Consider the following 16,509-nt stretch of genomic DNA (forward strand, 5'->3'; position numbering starts at 1 on the left):
CTTCAGTTTTTTTCCTGCTTATAAATAACTTTGAAAAACTTGATATGCATGAGGCTAACATAGCTGTTATTTAAAGGCAATGTAGGGGCCACTGAAAATGTCTCTCTGACAAGAGACATTGCTCAACATCTTCCCCACGCTGGGGGTGAAGGCAGAAGGAGGGGGTAGAGCTCTGCCATCAATCCCCTGCCCCAGTCCCCCTCCCCATGGTGAATCAGACTCTGCTAAGCTGACAGCTTGGAGCTCCTAAGGTTACCTGAATATTTTGGTGTGTTAGGGGAAAATGCCAGGGTTTCAAGATGGCCCATGTGCCAGCCTGATGGGCCCTCAGCCAGCACCTTCTTCCCACTCCAGCCACAAGAAGAGCCAAGCTCCTGGCTGGCTGGGGCCTGCTTGGGCCCTTGGGTGGGAGGTAGCCTTTCACCCCCAGCACCCCTCCCCACTCCCCACCAGGAATTTTTGGTATCCCCTGTCTCATGTGGTATGAGATGCTGCTGAGGCCTAGTCGTGGCTCTGAGGCAGACAGTGAGGGGTGGCAGGCAAAGGTCCAAGGACCGTGGCTGGGGGCAGTCCCGGCACCTGCAGCTCTGGGCTGCCCCTACTTTTATGTTTATTTCCAGACTGTGGACCCCCGCAGAGAGGGTTGGGTGGGGCATGGTGATGGCAGCCTCATCCCTGTAATAGGAGAAGAGGGCAAGAAGGGAGAGACAAAGAGTCATGAGGACAGGGACAGGGCTGACTGAGAACCAGACAGGAACTTGCCCTAAAGTTTGCCAGCTGTGGCCCACTTGAAACAGAGCTCTGCTTCCTCAGAAGCAGACCCCTCAGGTCAGCCCAGCTGGGTGACCACCCAGGGCATAGGCAGGCCAGACTGAACCTGGGCCCACAGCATTAAATAACATTGGCAGAGGAGGACTAGTTGAGGACAGGGCATGGTGAGTGTTCAGGGTGTGATGCTGCCAGTGCCCAGCCATCAGAAGGGGAAGCAGCGCTCCTTGTAGTGACCCACGTGGTCCAGGTTGGGGAGGCAGGCATACTGGCTCGGGGCAGGAGTACCAGAGGCTCCTCCTCCAGGGCGGAATGTGGTCCTGGATCATCTCCTTGTTCACAAAGCCTGAGCTGTAGTCCCAGGCTTCAGGGACTTTGTCTACCATGTACCAGAGCTTGAAGCAAGTGGAATGTTCGTTCCTGCAGCTCCGGCTGCAGCAAAATGTCCTTCTTGGTCTGATTGGCAAAGAGCAGTTGGCACACGGTGTCATCCAAGTCCCTCATGATGGCACGGATCACCTGTAGCATCCAAGTGATGCTTGTTCCTCCTGTGATCATGTGAACAGACTTCACTTCTTGATGGGGTTGGATTTCTTGTCTGGACAGATGGCAAACTTTCCTTGGCCCTGGTAGACTAGCAGCCAGGTTAGGCCCTGGAACTCAATGATGTCTCCAATCTTCTTGTTTTCCAGGTATGGGGACATCTTTACTTCCAGTGGGAAACTTGGGCTGGGTGTCTTTGAAGTAAACCTTGATGACCAGGTCCACTAAAGCCCTTTCATCATGGCTGGAGATGGTGTAGGGCTCAATGGTAAGGTTTTGGTGGATTTGAGCTGAAAAGTAGATGTGATGGCCTATGAGGAGGCCCAAGATGTAATGGGGCTGGAAGTAGAACCACTGGGTGTTATGACTGATGATCTCCTCATCGATAAGCCACAGTGAGAACTTGATGTCCAGGCTTTCAAAGTAATGGCTGGGGCCCAGTGCTGGATAGCAGGGCTATAGAGGAACCAAGCTGGGGAGAGCACCGTGTGGCCCGGTGTGCTCAGCTGGGCCCTGTGGTGGTGGCTGCTGCCCCAGCCAAGAAAGTTGGGCTGCCTCTTTTCACTTTCTTATTAATATCTTTTGATGCACAAAAGTTTTCAATTTTGATGAAACCCAGTTTATCTTTTTTTTTTTTGGCTGTTTTGGGTCTTTGTTGCTGTCTCTAGTTGTGGCGAGCGGGGGCCACTCTTCATTGTGGTGCGCAGGCTTTTCATTGCAGTGGCTTCTCTTGTTGCAGAGCACGGGCTCTAGGTGTGCAGGCTTCAGTAGTTGCTGCACGTGGGCTCAGTAGTTGTGGCTCACGGGCTCTAGAGCTCAGGCTCAGTAGTTGTGGCGCACGGGCTTAGTTGCTCTGTGGCATGTGGGATCTTCCTGGACCAGGGCTCGAACCTGTGTCTGCTGCATTGGCAGGCGGACTCCTAAACACTGTGCCACCAGGGAAGTCCTTATCTTTTTTTTTCTTTGTAATTGTTCATGCTTTGGTGTCATATCTAAGAATCCATTGCTAAACCAAACGTCACCAAGATTTACCCCTATGCTTTCTTTCAAGAGTTTTATGGTTCCATTTTGAGCTAATATTTGTATATGATGTGAGATAAGGCTCCAACTTTTGCATGTGGAAATCCAGTTGTTCCAGAACCATTTGTTGAAGAGACTAATATTTCCCCATTGAATGAAAATAGTACTCTTCTGGAAAATCAATTGGCCGTAGATGTATGGGTTTAATTTCTGGACTCTCAATTCTGTTTCATTGGTCTATGTGTCTATCCTTATGCCAGTGTCACACTGTTTAGATTACTGTAGCTTTGTAGGAAGTTTTGAAATCAGTTGTGAGTCCTCCAACTTTGATCTTCCTTTTTAAGATTATTTTGGCTATTTGGAGCCTCTTGCAATCCCATATGAATTTGAAGATGGGTTTTTTTCATTTCTGAAAAAAAGGTTGCTAGAATATTGATAGAGATTGTGTTAAATCTGTAAATCACTTTGGGTAGTATTGCCATCTTAACAATTTGAAGTCTTCTAATCCATTAACATGGATGTTATTCCATTTAGTTAGGTCTTCCTTAATTTCTTTCACAGATGTTTTAGAGTTTTCAGTGTACAATATCTCACCTCCTTGGTTAAATTTATTCTTGGGTATTTTATACTTTTTGATGCTATTTGAATACTAGTGGAATTGCTTTCTTTATTTCCTTTTTGAATTGTTCATTGCTGGTGTATTGAAACACAACTGATTTTTGTGTGTTGATTTTGTGACCTGCAACCCTGCTGAATTTTTTTATTAGCTCTAGTAGCTTTCTTGTGAATTCTTTGGAATTGTCTGTATGTAGAATCATGACATCTGTGAATAGAGAAATTTTACTTCTTTCTCTCCAATTTGTTTCCCATTTATTTATTTTTCTTACCTACTTCCTCTAGCTAGAACTAGTGTTGAATAGCACTATTCAACTAGTGTTAAATAGCAGTGATGCAAGTAGGCATCCTTGTCTTGTTCCTACTCTTAGGGGGAAAGCTTTCAGTCTTTTACTATTATGACGTTAGCTGTGGGTTTTTCATAAATGACCTTTATCATGTTGGAGAAGTTCCCTTTTATTCCTAGTTTTCTGAATGTTTGTATCATGAAAGGTTGTTGGATGTTGTCAAATGCGTTTTCTGTGACAACTGAGATGATAATTTTTGTTTACATTTGTTCTATTAATGTGGTTTACTACATTGATTAATTTCCTTATGTTGAACCACTCTTGCATTCCTGAGATAAATCCCACCTGATCATGGTGTATAATCCTTTTAATATGCTGTTGGATTTGGTTTGCTACTATTTTGTTCAGAATTTTTGCATCTAGAAAGGATATTGACCTGTAATTTTCTTTTCTTGTGATGTCTTTATTGCCTTTGGTATCAGTGTAATGCTAGCCTTACAGAATGAGTTGGTAAGTGTTCCCTCCATCATGGTTAACTGCATCAACTTTGGAGGCAGATGGTGTCAGTTTTAATCCTGCTTTTGCCACCAAAAAGTTTGTAGTAAGTTTTTCATTATTTATCCTCTCTAAACTTCAGTTTCCCATCTATAAAATAGGTGTGTTGGGAGTATTAATTGGGATCATTCATTGTAAAGCCAGTGGTGTGCTGGTAAAGGTTTAAAAATCAGTTCTCAGGGGACTTCCCTGGCAGTCCACTGGTTACGACTCCACGCTCCCAATGCAGGGGGCACAGGTTCCCACATGTTGTTCCCCTGGTCGGGGAACTAAGATCCCACATGTTGTGCGATGCAGCCAAAAAAAAAGAGTCAGCTCTTAGAGAAGGTGGGAGTGGGAAACCCTGATTTGTAGTGTTTGCCTATTTCCATGGTGTAAATACTCCTGGCTGATTTAAAGATACCATTGTGAAGTCATCTAAGGTGTAGATGAGAAGAAATGTACATAGTATGCTCTCATGAGCCAGTGGGAGCTGACTCCAGTACATCACTTTTTTAAAAAAGTATGAAGTACAGAATAAATGATAAATCATGAAATATTATCACTTCAGTTGCCTTTAACAAAAAGCATAAAATAAAATGAAAATAGAATGATTCCTGAAAAGTCAAGATATAAATCTCCCTTTCTATTGCCTTATGTTCTAAAATAATTTATACTCTAGGTACTTTGAAATGTTATCTTCAGATGGTCTGTCCTCTGTTGGAATCACACTGCATATCCTCTTACTATCTCTAGATCTTGTGTATCATTGTTTACGGTGAACATAATCACAGGGCAGATGGTCTCTGTCCACAAGTCTGTCTGCCCTGATGGCAATTGACCGCACCTGGAAAAACTTGTTACTCCTAATTGCTTAACCATGTTAACCTTGAAGGCTGCTGGAAAACTTAGAGGCATCATCCTGCCTTGGCTCTCTGGTAACTAAGATGTTCTGCGCGATACTGGTCTTGACAGCAGTCACCATGCGCTCATGCTTCCCCTAGAAGGCATAGATTGCCCAACCACCTCATCAGGCAAACAATTCTGCCAATGTCATGTCCTCTAGACTTCTGCTCAGACCCAGGCTTAGGAACATTTATGAAGCAAAGACTGTCTTGCCCTGTTCCCTGGGTACCTTTTCCCAATTCTTTTACCAAGTCACTGTTGTCCCATGTTCCTTATCCACCCATCTATCCATCCATCATCCATCCAACTAAGACTTACAGAATGCCTAATGGCTGCAAATACAAAGATGGTATATGGTCTCCATTGTCCATAAACTCACAGCCTGGGATGGGGTAGGGTAGAGTGGAGACAGATATGCAAACAAATAGAATATATTGTGATAAGGGAAAGTACAAAAGTATATGCAAAGTACTCTGGAAGTTAAGGAGGTTTTTGCAGAGTGTGTACAGGTAACCATAGTGTAAAGCAGAGGCTTGGGGTCAGATATGGTAGACTTTGTGTGCCTGACTGTGCCATTGAACCTGATCCTTCAGCAACAGGGAGCCTTTCTTTTCTTTCCTTTTTTTTAATTGCCCGGCATCTTAGAACTTCAAGGCTATGCTCCCTGTTAATAATAAAAAAATAACCAACTTTTTAAGGGCTTATAATGTGCCAGATATTGTACTAAGTGCTTTAAAATCATTATTTAACTTAATCTTCACAACAGCCTTGGAAAATAGAAATTATTATCATCCCCACTTTACAGATGAGAAAAATGAAATTTAAAACTCTAAGTCACATAACTAGGAATGGGTAGAACTAAAACCTAGCTCTAATTCAGTGCTGAGTCTGTGCTCTTAGAAACACAAGCCAGCTGGACTTGTTATAGTTGAGGGCCTGGGAAGAGTGGTCCCATCTCCCCACACCAGCCTCCCAAAACTTCCTCCCATTTTACAGTGCTCATACGTTAAACCCTCTTACCACCTACCTGGGCCGATAGCAATTATCTGAAGGTACCTTGTTTAGAAGGCAGCGGTAGTTAATGTGGAGAAGGACTTCGAAGGATGTTGACAGCAGTGTGAATTTACTTCCAAGAACTGTGGTTGCTGTAGGCTGATGTTGAGTTAGTGATTAAAATGCTCTTGTGTGATTCAGCTAATGCCCCTCCCAAATAATGTGTTAACTCAGTGAAAAAAGCACATGTCCAACTAAGCTGAATGTCAGACCTCTGTGTCAACTCCCATTTTACATTCTGTAGAAGGAAAAGCAGTCCCACTTAACACTGCTTACCAGGTATTATATATATATAATTAATTATATTTATTAATTATATATAATTAATTATATAGATATAGAATTTAATTTAATGTTGACATCGACATCAACTCCGTGAGATTGTGTGTGTGCAGATAAGTAACCTGAAGCTCAGAAAGGTGAAACCACCTGTTCAAGCTCACGGAGTCAACTTCTTTCTACTACTCCAGGACCCTAACTATTGGGGTGGTCTTGTTTAGTTTATATCATAGTGAATAACCACTCTTCTTTTTAATACAGAAACGTTATTTATTTTTAGAGATGTCTCTAAAGGAGCGTTATTATTTTAGGGATGGGGGTAGTGGAAAGAATGGGCACTTTGAAGCTAGGTATTCCTGGGTTAGAATTCTAGTTCCTGCTCTGTAGTGGTGTGACTTTTGGTAAATTCCCTAATCTTACCTCAAAAGATGATTGTGAGAATTGAAGCAGGTGGCTGGTCCCTAGGGGTACTTCAATACACGTTAGTCCTTTTCAGCTGCTGGTTGGTGTAACATGAATGAGCATCTCCAGACAACTCAAGCAAATTGGTTAAATAATCAATATATTCTTAGAGTTTATTTTAATTAAAGAAAAAAAACCTCCTACCAGGTGGCCTTTTGGGGGGAAATTTAGGGACGGTAGTGTCAAACGAGGCAAATCATACAGCTCCCGCAGGTTGAGACTCAACAGACCCACCAGTGAGGCCTATTATACCCATGAGAGTTCTGGGGAGGAACAGGAAAAGCTGCTGTGTTGAAGCTGCAAAAAATCTGGTCCGGGAGACAAAGCACACAGACAGAAAGAGAAATAACCATAGAAGGCAACAGAGGGCAAGAGTCCAAGGAGTGATGCAGGCAATCAATACTGCATGAATTTGGAAGAGAGAGAGAGACAGCTTAGAAGGGGCCAAGAAACCTTTCCTGACCTGTCTCCTGCACTCCGCCCTCCTTCTGTCCCTCCGTAGTACTTCAGGTTTCTCTTAGAGTCTCCAGTGCACTTAGCTCTTCGTAACAAGGTGGAGAAACTTTCACTGTCTATTAATAGCTGGTGCCAGAATTCCTCTTGGGGATGGAAGCATCTAGGTTTGGAAAATTCGGTGTAATGGAATAGGCTGGGGAGTGCTGGAGGCACAAAGCTGAGACCCAAGGACCTGGCTGTTGGAGGAGGGGCGACTTACTGTGTTAAGACAGGGAGAATTTGAGATGCGTGGGGCCAATCTGGGATGGAGTGAGTGAGGAAAAGAGAGGAGAGAAGGCAGAGCGAAAGAGAAGAGAGCAGCCAGCAGCGCAGCAAAGCTGTGATTCCTCCCCACAATTACCTACATCTCCAGCGATTGCTACTAAACCTAGGCAGCTTTGTAGGAGTGCCTTTGATGGGAAAACCAGGAAGAGGCCAAGTTTCGTTTCAACACTGCAGAACACATTAGACGTGGGGCGGTGGAAGTTACCCAGCTCTTGAAAGGGCTCTATACTTCTGCAGGCCAGGTAAAGGCTGGGGGTTCAAACCTAGTTTACCCAGATCTTTGAGAGGCAGACTTCTGATTTATCTCTCCAATTCCTTTCTCTTTTCTTCTTTGACTTTTCCTCCCCTCCAAACTTACAGTACCTGACACATAGTAGGCACTCCATAAATATCTGTTGTGCTGAATCAAAAATATGATACCTGGTTTCTGCTGTCATGGTACCTAAAATTGAGTGAAGACAACACAAACGCATTTCACACATAAAATTAAATCTAATCTTAACAATTCTGAGAAGGCTATAGGTACCCATTAAATAGGCCTAACACTTCTCTCTCTGTTTTTCAGTATCCTTCAAGGTTTTGCTTACATTTCATCTTCCAGGAAGCCTACCAGGATTTTCAGTGATGTGTCCTGTCTCTGAAATCTTATGACATTTCCTACCTGTATCAGCAAATTTGACACTTGATCACTTATTTTTTGATGGATGTCTTTCCTTTTTCACTACATACTACAGTCCCTGAGGGCAGGAAGCATGCCACCCTTGGACAGAGGTGGCCATGCTCAGTGGCCTGAGCGTGAGTACATATAGTACCTTAATGCACATGGCTGTTCAGTTGATTGTTACTGACCATATATGTCCTGCATCATATTCTCAGAAACTTGAGAACTTAGTATGTGCTTGGCAAATATTAGTACTGATTAACTATTTGCTGAATTGAGTTGAATTGTTGGGTAGCATAGACCTCTGAGATTATAAGATTCCTAGATATCATTCTTGTACCAAAGAAACGGAAAATTAGAAATCAGGAAGGAATCAAATCTAATTCTTGTTAAGCTGTAATTTATCTTCCTATTGCTTTTGGGCATATAATTTAGGCTTTCCACTTCAAATGCAAATCTGATTTCTTGGCCAGTAAATTTTGTATGGCTACTGTGAGGTTAAGAAATAAATATGGATAGCATTTTGAGGCTGGCAGGCAGCAGAAGATCATGTGATCTAACCCAGGCGAGATGTGAGTTCAGAGAGGTTAAATAGACTGCCTTATGCTCTGTAGTCTGTTGTAGAGCTTACTTGCTTTCAAGTTTCCTGCTTTCTGTTCCAGTGGTCTTTCCAGGGCACTAAGCTTAGTTGTTAGAATAGCATTTCTTCAAAGTGTATTCATTATTAATGCAGTATACTAAGTCCCTGGGGTAGAATAAGCCTCATTATTATAGCTAGTAAGTCAGTCTAAAGCAATCTGATATTCCTGTAAAACTGAATAAATTTTGTAGTAAAGTATCCTTGGGCTCACTGCCTTCTGAGGTGGCCATCATCTCATTTGTCCTATATTAAAAAAAATCCATAAATGAGCCCTTCTGTGTTAACATTCATTATAGCTTAGCTTTATTGATTCTGTTATAGTGCTGTTAATTACAGGAACCACAGAAATCTTCAATTAGGTTAAAGCCATAATAAATAAGATTAGTAATACTTATTCTGCTCCATATATTGAGTGTTTTTATGATAAACTGATGTTTATCTTTTCAGATATTACTACATTAACATCTTATAAAATAATTATATGAGATATTTTAATTTTTTTAGGCAAAAAAATTTGAGTATCTTCTAATAACTAGTGATGTTAACTATCATTATTAATCCTCGTGACAACCCTATGAAGTGGACATTATGGTTATCTTCACTTACAGATGAAGAAATCAAAGCTTATAGAAATTCAGTGTCTTGCCCAAGATCCCACAAGAGGGGAAGCCAGGATTAAATGAGGTGATATATATGTACCTAGCACAGTGCTGAGCAGATAGTGTAGTGAATAAATACAAGTGGAAGAGTCAGTGTGAAGTGAAAATAAGTGAAAGCAAAGATGAAGCTGTTGTGAGGATAGTATATGAAGTGTGTGTTATAAGTTCCTATATATTATACATATATGACTAATATTTGATTCTGAGCTTCCTAACAATCAAAGGGAGAAACGTAATCAGTTACATAAGGGATAAGTAACCTTGCTTAAGAGAAGTATATACTCAGCCATAAAAAGGAATGAAATTGTGTCATTTGCAGAGATATGGGTGGACCTAGAGACTGTCATACAGAGTGAAGTAAGTCAGAGAAAAACAAATATAGTATATTAACACACATATATGGAATCTAGAAAAATGGCATAGATGATCTTATTTGCAAAGCAGAAATAGAGACACAGACGTAGAGAACAAACATATGGACACCAAGGGGGGAAAGGGGATGGGATGAATTGGGAGGTTGGGATTGACATACATACACTACTATGTATAAAACAGATAACTAATGAGAACCTACTGTATAGCACAGGGAACTCTACTCCATGCTCTGTGGTGACCTAAATGGGAAGGAAATCCAAAAAAGAGGGGTTATATGTATACGTATGGCTGATTCACTTTGCTGTACAGCAGAAACTGACACAGCAGCGTAAATCAACTATACTCCAATTTAAAAAAAGAGAGAGAAGATAAATATTTCTGGAGCTCAGACCTAAGGGTCCTTTTTTTTGTTTTTTTTGTTTTGTTTTTTTTGTTTGTTTGTTTGTTTTTTGCGGTACGCGGGCCTCTCACTGTCACGGCCTCTCCCACTGCAGAGCACAGGCTCCGGACACGCAGGCTCAGCGGCCGTGGCTCATGGGCCCAGCCGCTGCGCGGCATGTGGGATCTTCCCGGACCGGGGCACGAACCCGTGTCCCCTGCATCGGCAGGCGGACTCTCAACCGCTGCGCCACCAGGGAAGCCCCTAAGGGTCCTTTTTCAAGACAGAGGATTTACTTTAGCAGGGACCTTAGAGGTTGAGACAAAGTCACTATGGGATGCTGTTAGAAGCCTGGAGAAAGTGATGGCCAAGCCTGAGTGAAGTGGAGAAGCCTGAGTTGCCCTGGCAGGAGGCAGAGGAAGGATTAAGAAGTTGGAGGGGCGTACTAGAAGGGAAATGTTATGGAAGACCCACCAGAGCATTATGTTCCATGGGAGGCCTGAAGGACACAACATTCACCTAAACCATTAAGAATGGCTGAGTAATATTTCATTGTGTATATATACCACATCTTCTTTATCCATTCATCTGCTGATGGACACTGTCGTACTTGTTTCTTGATGGAATTATACTAATACATGCTCCTCAGCTAGTAACTAGCTAATTAAGTGCCATCCATGCACTGTAATGTGGTTGGAATAGTGAGTTTGTATACACCTTCTTACCTAACCTTCATAATCATTTATTGAGGTAAATGGGCTGGGTAATATTATTCCAATTTTACATGTGAGGAAACTAAGGATTATTTTAGGAACTTGCCTGGGGCACACAGCTAGGAAGTGGCAGAGCTGAGGTGAAGTTCAAACTTAGGTTCACATTTACTCCAAAGTCAAATTTACGACTAGGCCATGGGACAGTTGGGCTGAGGGCAGAGATATCATCTTATGAGAGTCGAAGTATCTGAGGAAGAAGGATCTCATGTCTTACAGGAGTGGGCTGAGACAGTTCAAATCAGATCAAGGTTTATCTCAAGCAATAATTTGAGGGCAGAATCAATACCGTATCAAATGTGTGATGCCTCGAGACATCAAAGTTCTATTCTAGACAGTATCCCCTCAGTAATTTTAGTCTAAAAAGGTTTTAAAGTGTGCATTCAGGGACTTCCCTGGTGGTCCAGTGGTTAAGACTCTGCGCTCCTGATGCAGGGGGCCAAGGTTCGATCCCTGGTCAGGGAACTAGATCCCACATGCCACAACTAAAAAGATCCCACATCCTGCAACTAAGACCCGGGACAGCCAAATAAATAAATAAAGTGCACATTCATAAGCATAAATATGATTCATTTGCTTTCATCTTTTTTCTTTCATTGAATTATACTTTAGTAAATATCTATTTATCTTCTACTACATGTCATGCATGGTTCCTTCTAAGTAAAAAATTATATAGTTTCCTTCCTATTACATTTAATCAGACTCTTTTTCTTCCTTTCAGTCTATCCTTATGAGTAAGTATTTTCAGTGGTCTGCTGTATTCATGGTACTAAGCAGTGGAAAAGGATCTCTTAAAGTGTAATCATTTCACCATCATAGATGGAGCCTAACTCAGTGCATCAGAGGTCATATAGAAGATCTGTCCAGTTACCATCTAAGTTTAGTTTCGAGGTAAAAGATTTAACATTTAATTTTACTTTTCCTTTTTTTGGAGGGTGGGATGAGGGAGAGGGATTGTTAAATGAAGGGCATACATTTATTGAATACTATATTTTCAACATAAAAGACAGTCTTGATTGTAAAAAAAATAGTACTTTAGACACTTCAGAGCATCCACTAAAATTTTAGATGGTTTAAATATTGGATATTTAAAGTATTTAGCTATATAAAACCTAGAGTAATATAGAATGAACACATGCCATTTCCCTTTACTTTCTATCCCTTAAATCTTGTTTTTTTCTCAGCATGTATCACTACTGACATTATTTTAATTATTTATTCATTTACTTGTTTTCAACTATGCTCCCCAACTAGGAACCTCTTCTGTATTATTTCACTGCTGTATTTGCAGGACAGAATAGTGCCTGGTACATAGTGGTACTCACCAAATATTTGTTGTATTCATTTATTTAACCTAAAAAGAGAGGATGATTTCCTAAAGAATCACAGATGATATCACAATTAGAACAGACAGACAACAAACCCAAAACCCACAGCAATTCAATATGCTTGACTACAAGAAAACGGAAAACTTTTACAAGCATAGTTTTTTAAAGAGCAAATAGTATGCTGAAAAAATACATATCAAAAGCATGACAGAAAAACTATTGCTATTTTAATTGAAGATCCTATTATTACAAATTGATAGAAGATACTGTAGTGGACAAAGAACAAAAACAGACTGTATTTCCCCTACCCACACCGGCACACACATTGGTAAATTAAAAGAAACGCGAAAAACAGAAACTAGTGAGAAAGCATAGGGAAAATTATTAATCTCTTTAACAATCATGGAAATTCAAAATTAAAGCAACAAGGTATATATATATATATATATATTTTGCGGTACGCGGGCCTCTCACTGTTGTGGCCTCTCCCGTTGCGGAGCACAGGCTCCAGACGCGCAGGCTCAGCGGCCATGGCTCACGGGCCCAGCCGCTCCGCGGCATGTGGGATCTTCCCGGACCGGGGCACGAACCCGTGTCCCCTGCATCGGCAGGCGGACTCTCAACCACTGCGCCACCAGTGAAGCCCAACAAGGTATATTTTTAAAACATTAAAGTTATAAACCATTTGAAATGTTAAAATGTCCATTGTTACAAAACCTAACATTGTGTACATTTTTTAGGGCAGTGTAAATTCATGGAAATTTCTTGGAAAGTGACTTGCCATTATGAATCTGTGAATCAAGAATCTAAAACTATGCAGTCTATTTGACTCAATAATTACATTTCTGTGAATCCCTCCTAAGGTATTATCTAAATATTATATATTTAATAATTATTTAGGTTATTTGCATGGAGAAAGTCATTAGTTATGAAACTTCTGTAGTAAGCATTTATAAGTAAAATGCTTATAAATTAAAATAAGTTTAAGGAAACATTTACAAAATTACATGTACACCATGATTATGCTTATATTAAAAATATCCCTAGTGAAAAAATAACTGCAAGAAAATCTGAGGTGATTTTGCCTCTCTTTTTTAGTTTCCAGAATTTTATGATTTGTACAGTGGTATTTTAGTTTAGTTTTGTTCGGTATACCTTTTTTTAAAAATATTTATTTATTATTTTATTTTGGCTGTGCTGAGTCTTAGTTGCAGCATGGGGGCTTCTTAGTTGTGGCATGTGGGATCTAGTTCCCTGACCAGGGATCGAACCTGGGCCCCCTGCATTGGGAGCGTGGAGCCTTACCCACTGCACCACCAGGGAAGTCTCTGGTATAACCTTTTTTTTTAAAAAATAAATTTATTTATTTATTTTTCGCTGTGTTGGGTATTCGTTGCTGTGTACAAGCTTTCTTTAGTTGTGGTGAGTGGGGGCTACTCTTCGTTGTGGTGCGCGGGCTTCTTATTGTCGTGGCTTCTCGCTGTGGAGCACGGGCTCTAGGCATGCAGGCTCAGTAGTAGTGGCACGTGAGCTCAGTAGTTGTGGCACGTGGGCTCAGTAGTTGTGGCACGTGGGCTCAGTAGTTGTGGCTTGCGGGCTTTAGAGCTCAGGCTCAGTAGTTGTGGCGCACGGGCTTAGTTGCTCCGCGGCACGTGGGATCTTCCCAGGCCAGGGCTCGAACCCATGTCCTTTGCATTGGCAGGCAGATTCTTAACCACTGCGCCACCAGGGAAGCCCACTGGTATAACCTTTTAAAGGCAAACCTCAAGTGTTTGAATCTAATATATTTTCCCATTGTAATCTAGGAAACAGCTTTTGCAGAGAAAGACTGGTGAGCAGATGCTCTTTTGACGAAAATTTATGTGTGAAACCTATGTATGTATGATTGCTGGCTGGATGATTTTTTTTAAAGAGAATTTCCTAATAAGAGGCTTCTACTTCATTATATTTAGTTTGGTTCAGTTTGGATGAATATTTGTAGCAGATTGTAGGTTTCTTGCTACACATGACATGTTAGAGGGAGATAGGTTTATTCCTCCTTTTACACTGTTCTCTCTCTCCTGTATATTCCCTATAGAGTAACCTTTAAAAGCTTTTCTATTTTCAAACATAAAATTGAATTCCTCGCCCAATTTAGTTGGTGGCATCCTTGGTCAACTCGTCGACTAATTTAGAGAATTTGGGAATCATGTGAAATTCCTTCCTCTGCCTCAGCACCCAGATCTAAGCAGTCATCACCCACTGTCTATTCTGTCTCCTCAGGTTTTTGACAACTTCTCAGTATCCCTCCCTGGTCCACTGCCTTAGATGTTGGTCTCATCACTTGCAGTTTGAAGTTCTACTATGTTATATGATTAATCTCCTTGCCCTCCAATCCATCTTCCACATTATTCCTATATTAGTGGTTCTCAAAGGGGATGATTTTTGTCCCCCAAGGCATATTTGGCAATATCTAAAGACATTTTTGGTTGTCATAAGTGGACCAGGTGGACTGGGGAGTTGAGGGGGAAGAGTGGAGGGTTGCTACTGGCATCTAGTAGTTAGAGGACAGAGATGTTGCTGAACATCCTACAGTGCACAGGACAGCAGCCCTACCCCCCATAACAAAGAATTTTCTGGCCCCAAATATCAGTAGTGCTGAGGTTGAGAAACCCTGCCCTGGAGTGATTCTTGTCAAATAAAAATCTGCTTACATACCTCAAAAACACACTATTTATTTTGGGCAGAAGTTTTTGCATAAGGCCCTTCTTTTCTTATTCCCCAGTCACACAGCGTATACTTATTACTGCCTGAATGTGCCACTTTCTCCTTGGTTCCTGTAACCTACCTGCTACTTGTAGCTGCTTCTTTTATTTTTGGTTTCTTCAGGCTGGGTTTCATGGTTCTTCTCTTGATCACTTTTAGAAGAGCATGAATCATACTGAATGGTTGCTTATCTATCTCCTCCACTAAACTGTGAGCACCCAGAGGACAAGGAAACCATGCCCCATAGGATTAACAGAAACTGGTAACTAACAGAAATTCCTTAGCTTGTCTTAACAGCTTGCTAAAACCCCCCTCTGCTTGTAGCCTGCCTTCACTGAGCAAGCCTTAATTATTTTGTTGCAAATTGCATACCCTCCAAGCTTCCCATAGCCTAAACAGTAAGATGTTTGCCCAAGTTGTTTTCCAGGAACTTGGGGTCAGCTGAGTTTAGTTTGAGCTCCAGCTGGCTAAAACTGGTTGGGACCACTGACCCTAAAACTGGGTCTGTGCAAGTGTTCCATAAATAACCTTTTGAAGTTAGAGGGCCAACAACTGTACCCTCAGATCATGCCAAGTGCCTCCATTTTTGAACGTGCAGGCCATGAAGAAGCATGTAATTCAGATACTCCTGTGCGGGACCTGATTATCTCACCTTTCCCCATGCCTAAGACCACACTGCTTCCTTATTTCTGAAATATCCCAAGCTCCTCCCCTTTGAGGAGGCAGATTTGAGATTTATTCTCCCATCTTCTTGCTTGGCTGCCTTGTGAATAAACCCTTCCTCTGCTGCACACCTTGGTGCCTCAGCATTTGGCTTGCTGAGCTTCCGACAAACAAACGTGGTTCAGTAACATCAGGAACTGGGTCTTGTTTTTGGAATCTTCAGGACCCAGTGCAATGCCTGGTGTAGTGGAATGGATCTGAACTCAACCAAGGACCTCTGCTCATTCCATTTCATGAGCCCCGCAAAGCAACCAGATTTGTTCTCGGGCTTTTCTGACTTTCATTTTTCTGTACCCTTTGCCTTACCTGAAATACTGTTCTTTCATGTTTCAGTCTCCACTCATATCACTCCCACCTGTTCCTTAAGGCCCAGCTTGATTAAAAAAAAAATCACAATAACTTACTAAGTCCACCACTTGTGTCAGGCCTGGCATTACCTTAGTTCACTTTTGGCATAGTTTTTATGAGGAAGGTATTATCCCAATTTCACAGGTGAAGAAAATAATGCAAACAGCCTTGAGTGGCAGGTGAGGCAAGACATTCACTCAAACACCCACAAGGTAGGCAGCTGGACTGACCTTCCCCACTTGATTCTCTTTTCTTCTCTGTTATCTTTGCTGTTTCCTTCCAGAAGACACCCTAGAGATTGTTTAGTCTGCCCCTCAACTCTTTTTTTTTTTTGCCCCTCAACTCTTATGAGTAAACTATGAACTGTTTAGGGCAGGGGTCCTCAAACATCCCTCCACACACACACAGCAGGAGGTGAGAGGCGAGTGAGTGAAGCTTCATCTGCGGCTCCCCATCGCTTGCATTACCGCCTGAACCATTCCCCCCTCCCCCCGCAAGTGGAAAAATTGTCTTCCACAAAACCGGTCCCTGGTGCCAAAAAGGTTGGGGTCCGCTGGTTTCGGGTAACACAGGTGGTTAATGGTGGGAGCCAGAACTAAACCCCAGAATTCCAGATTCGAATGCGCTTCTCACG

General features: G+C 41.9%; 1 protein-coding gene, 1 non-coding gene and 1 pseudogene across 3 annotated transcripts in view; 2 read left to right on the plus strand and 1 right to left on the minus strand.

Moving 5' to 3' along the window:
- The window catches only part of JAK1 (Janus kinase 1), a 232,381-nt gene that overhangs the window by 75,335 nt on the left and 140,537 nt on the right, over positions 1-16,509 (plus strand). The window contains exon 1 of one of the 2 annotated variants that reach the window (XM_060139846.1): positions 1,470-1,579. The exons of the other annotated variant lie outside the window; for it this stretch is intronic. The gene's annotated coding sequence lies outside the window, so the exon portion shown is untranslated. Of the gene's footprint in view, positions 1-1,469; positions 1,580-16,509 lie in introns of those variants that run through there. 2 annotated transcript variants of the gene reach the window in all.
- On the minus strand, positions 974-15,853 carry LOC132515531 (NADH-cytochrome b5 reductase 3-like; annotated as a pseudogene).
- On the plus strand, positions 11,124-11,196 carry TRNAR-CCU (transfer RNA arginine (anticodon CCU)). The gene has a single exon. It is a non-coding gene; the product is annotated as a tRNA-Arg (tRNA).

This window comes from Lagenorhynchus albirostris, chromosome 2, assembly GCF_949774975.1.
Source record: "Lagenorhynchus albirostris chromosome 2, mLagAlb1.1, whole genome shotgun sequence".
Lineage (NCBI taxonomy): Eukaryota > Metazoa > Chordata > Mammalia > Artiodactyla > Delphinidae > Lagenorhynchus > Lagenorhynchus albirostris.